We start from the raw sequence: 5,775 nt of genomic DNA on the forward strand, positions 1-5,775 counted from the left end.
AAGTCAAGATATGTTATGACTGATGCCTTCTTTATTATAATAGGGAACATTTTGGTGTAGATCCTTCTACAGTTGTGAAGGAAAGGTGAGGAGACACAAGCTAAAGTGAGGAGAGACAGCTACCTCTCCACATGCAGTAGGCAAGGACTAGTTTACTCCACTCTGATCCACCTGGCACCACTGCCACTCTCCTCCACCACTCGTTATCTTCCAATATTACGCCCCTACACTTTAGCCCCAGTCCCCAACAGTTACTTCCACACCACTCTTGACTACTGTGACTCATTCCCTGCTTCATGCACATGTATCCATGGTCACATACAAGTAAACTGAATAATCTCTGAACATTCCAAACCTGTGTCACTTTGGGATGTCCTCACACAGCCCTTGTAACATAGCAATGTAACTATAATACTGTGGACAATGGAGCTGAACCTGGCTCATTGTACGTACATTCGGTGCTCATGATGTCAACCACTGGACGGTTTCGAGTCCGCGGTCATGTACCAGGAATATCGCAGGGTGCGGCATAACAACAAACCATTTGTACCCCATTGACCTCACTTTCTAGTTCCTCTCAACGGTACTCTCAACGCTATCGTGCTCTCCATTTCTACAATATTTTGACCCTTTACTGTCACACAACGCACTGGATACATTTCCTCTGAGCGGAAGCATGAGAGATTATATTCGGTAACTTTCACATTCTCTTCCGCTGTCCAGCTCCACTCATCACTGTTGCGTCATTAATCCAGCTATAAGCCACGTCACAGACCGGCACTAATGCGTCCCTCATTGCCTCATCTGTTCAACAGACGTCGCATGATGATCACGTTGGCCTACACGACAGCTTGTACCACGTGTGTGTTCTTATATTTACACCATTGTCGCTCCCAGTCATGTTTTAGATGAACTCGTGCCATTACACACACGTTTAGCTCAAACCTGACCACGCCCCACCGACTAGCAAATAGACGCCCGTCTTGAGTAAATCCCAGATCAAAGTAAGAAGTAAACCAAATGTTTTCATGATTAAAGAATGTCAAAAAGTAAACTAAAATTTCCACGGGTGTACCGCAATGTCATTTTATGTGAAAACACTAACACCAGAGACTAAATATCAGAGAGCACATCGGTATATTGTCTCTGTCATATATATATTGTCTCTGCTAATAGTACTGATCAAGTACACAACATTCGCAACACATAACCAATTAAATGTCACTGACGTAAAGGAAGTTAAATCTCCTTTCTTCTATATAAGTACGGTTTAAGCAATGCAAGAAATTTAGGAAGAAAAATAAGGTGGTAATTTTATTTAATATAAGCCTCGTCCAGTCGATGGTTTACGGTTATGCGATTCCCGGAGTGGGTCAAGATACACTGGAAACCCATGAAAACAGCAAGGATGTCCGCTTGACGACAGATAACATACCACTGTCACCGGGAGTGCGTGCACCGAGACATTATCTGATAGGCCGGCACACACTGCCAACGCTTACGTTACCAAATGCTTCAATCGAAACGCTGGGTAAATATAGCCCAATAAGCATCGGTCGACAACATGTTTATACTAATGTTATTTAGTGCCAGTCAGTTTAGTAGGGCAATACAGGGATGTAAGTATATATACGTTGTTTTGATGCATTGGTGTTGTGTACATTTTCATAAAAATGAGATAGATTCGCGTACATTCTGCATGGTTCATGCACACCTCTTGCTGATGTTTACATTTGATGAAAACATCACTGATTATGATGTTAAATTTAAGACGTAAGATGAGGTTGGGCAAGTTATGTTACATGGGGATGAAATAGGGACGATTATTGTGTAGCATTTGTAACGTACATAATAAAAGTACCAGGGAAGAGGACTCCAATATATCACAGATTACACTGAGTGGAGTGGAGTTTATTAAGTATACAATCCCCTGAGTGTCAGGCGAAATGGTACAACTAATTTAAAAATACATATGTGATACACGAAGGAATAGGATTAATTGTATTATTACAATTATTACATACGAGAGATTAAAACTGATTATAATAGTAACATAACATGCGACGGAATAGCGCAGTGCCATGGATACTACACGAGAGATCAGATGTAACTATATTGGTACATTCATGATAAACTAAAATCTGATATTACATCTCATGGCAAGGGTGCTTCTGACATACGAGGAATTGGATCCAAATACAAACGTACATTTACGACATAATAGCTATTAGATCCCGTGGTAACGGGACAATTCTGACATACGGGGGATTAGATCTAATTATAATAGTACATATATGGGGATTAGATATTAGATTCCATTGTAACGGAACACTCATGACATACGAGGGATTGGATCCAAATACAAGGGTACATTTAAGCTATGCTAGATATTAGATGCCATGGTAACGGGACACTTCGGACATGCGAGGGATTAGATCCAGTTACCATTGTATATTTCAGACATACTAGATAGTAGATCTCGTGGTCTAACGGAACACTCATGACATGCGAGGGATTAGATCCAGTTACCATTGTATATTTCAGACATACTAGATAGTAGATCTCATGGTCTAACGGAACACTCATGACATGCGAGGGATTAGATCCAGTTACCATTGTATATTTCAGACATACTAGATAGTAGATCTCATGGTCCAACGGAACACTCATGACATGCGAGGGATTAGATCCAGTTACCATTGTATATTTCAGACATACTAGATAGTAGATCTCATGGTCTAACGGAACACTCATGACATGCGAGGGACTAGATCCAGTTACCCTTGTATATATCAGACATACTAGATAGTAGATCTCATGGTCTAACGGAACACTCACGACATGCGAGGGATTAGATCCAGTTACCATTGTATATTTCAGACATACTAGATAGTAGATCTCATGGTCTAACGGAACACTCATGACATGCGAGGGATTAGATCCAGTTACCATTGTATATTTCAGACATACTAGATAGTAGATCTCATGTCTAACGGAACACTCATGACATGCGAGGGACTAGATCGAATTGCAATGGTACATTTATGGGGGTTGGATATAATCACAATACTTCGTTTATGACACAAGAGGTATTAAATCTTATAATAGTCGATTAATGACATACTTGAGATTAGACATAATCATAATGACACATTTATGACATACGAGGTATTGGTTACAGTAAATATGTTACACTCAAAATCATACTCAAGGGAAATGGTCCCAATATACTGATACACTAAAATGTCATGTTAGGAACGTATTATAAGTTGCCAACACAACGTTCCCCAACTTTATTTATATATTAAATATCTTTTAATTTTTTTTTTGTCTCACTTAATTACTCCTCTGACGAGCATGCATTAACTTTATACAACTAATGTTGGCCGTGGCACCATATACGTATGAATAGAAATCTTCAATATTCTATCATTCTTGAAAATGATCACGTTTCCAAACAAATCTGGCATCATTAAAACGGAAGTTAGATGTAATGTATATAGTGAAGATCTGGCGATTTTCCTAGTTAATCCTAGGGTTTGTTTCATATGAGGATTATGAACACAACATAACAGATAGTCTCGGGGCGTTCATTCTAAAGTGCTTGTTGAAACTTCGTGTACATGAGTCACCGCGGAAAACGATAATTGCGCAAAGTCTGCGTGGTGTATTCTTAGTCATGAAATTACATCCTTTATGGGACATAGATAAGGTCGAGTGTCACGCTCGGAGTGTTGATACAACTGCTGTTAATACAAGCGGCTGGTCGGGGGTCAATGTTATACAGGTTTGCCGGGTCACGACGTATTGCGCTACGGACTGTGGTAGTAAGGTAAAGGTGAGATGGGTGTACCGTACTTATTCGGATAAAAGGCTCTTCGTAGTGGCTGACAAAGATGTATGACTTTATTTCTGTACTTAGAGGTCTGTGGTCCAGGGTAGAGTAGGCATAACAATTCTTCTTGAATCATCGAGTGAGTGAGTGAGATGGTGAGTGAGGAAGTGAGAGTGGATTACGACAAATGTGTACCCATTAGGGGTACCGAGCGTTGCATTTATGGGTGACGGGCGAACTATGACTCAGTTTGGGTAGCCAAATGCCTCGTCATCTAACTAGTGACGCACATGAATGGATTAACGAGGTTCCTTCTGACTTGGTTGCCCAATTGGTTTATAATGAAATTCAGTCGGAGCAGTGACTGATAGCAAGAGCAACATCCAAAGCCTGGAGTTACCATGACAAAAAAATCAACTAAATCACCGGTCCTGGCCCCTTGAAATTGCCTCGTGCAACTCCTTGTGGATGCGTTTGCTTCCAATAACACACACACACACACACACACACACACACACACACACACATAACATATTCTTCATATTCAACACACACGTGTGTGTGTGTGTGTGTGTGTGTGTGTGTGTGTGTGTGTGAATGAGTAAAGATATGAAGTAACGATCTTCCTCTCTTTCACATTACCCTTACTTCTCGCTTTCATTCTACTGCGAAATAATTGCAGTGACAAGAAAAAAAACCCAGGAGGTCTTTAACTTCTTTTCAGTTGTAGTAATAGTAAAACGCAAATAATATGGATGACAGCTTCTTGTATATTGTATTGCAATAGTTTCAGGGCTATTCGTCAGGTGAATGGTAGTAATAGTGTCAGAGCTGTATTCAAAGATCGAGATAAAAGCAGACGATATTGCACAGACCTTAAGTTCCATGCACTATTTAGGCGATTTACGGTACACACTAGTACGTGTGGTGCTGGATGTAAAGACGGAAGGAAGTTACATATGCAAGTGTATTTCTTATGTACTAGAGTAATTTAAAGTTTCCTTTTAGGACGCAAATATGTTACAATTAAGCGACCCCAAAACCCAAACCGTAAAACAGCGTTCTTTTTTTTCTCCAAAATACTAAATTATGTACGTATGCTACAGGTACAAATCTGATATGGGCTTATCTATATACTTGTTCTACAGTCTAAATAACGTTCATGTCATGAATATATCAGGTGATGCTATCGTGACACGATATATGTCTAATGATGATGGAAGCTCCACATCATCGATATCAATATCTATAAAATGGGAATATCCAGGCATGGAGATCAAATGTAAAACACATTTGAACCGTTCATATATTGACATTTTGACAGCATGAAAGGGGTACTATTTTAGGAACTATTAAAATAACTGAACACTTGGACCAGACAGATATACAACTACACTGTACTGGTGAATTGGCGTTTTAACAGTCAGTAAATTTGTGGGGTAGCCGTGTGTTTTTAAAATGTGTTCGCACGCACAAGTTGATTCCGAATATTGGTACAATGTCAAAATTCCATGTGTGGTGGGTCCCTTCATGGAATATTGCTTAAACATTATTTTATCACATAATCCTCAAACTGGCCTCAGTTGACAAGAACGCAGTGTGATGTCAAAGGCATTGTTCGTGCGCTTCTTTGACTTCCGCACGCGAGTCAAAAGGCGATAAGCCAATCGACCGGGGGCATATCATTAATTGTGTTTTTACAGTTTTGATATATTCTTTGGTGCATCTAAATTGAGCAGCATGATAGTTTACAATTAAAGTTTACATACGTCTTACATTGTATTTATCGCAGTTTGCCATGTATTTATTTGTTAAACAATATTTAACAACTTTATTACATGTTGACATCATTCCGCAATAACTACTCCCTAGTTTGGGTGGTGCCCGAAGTCAGTTTGGTGGAGTTGATATCAATAAGCAGATAATGACAGATAGTGCTC

Source organism: Haliotis asinina, chromosome 5 (genome assembly GCF_037392515.1).
Source record: "Haliotis asinina isolate JCU_RB_2024 chromosome 5, JCU_Hal_asi_v2, whole genome shotgun sequence".
Taxonomy (NCBI): Eukaryota; Metazoa; Mollusca; class Gastropoda; order Lepetellida; family Haliotidae; genus Haliotis; species Haliotis asinina.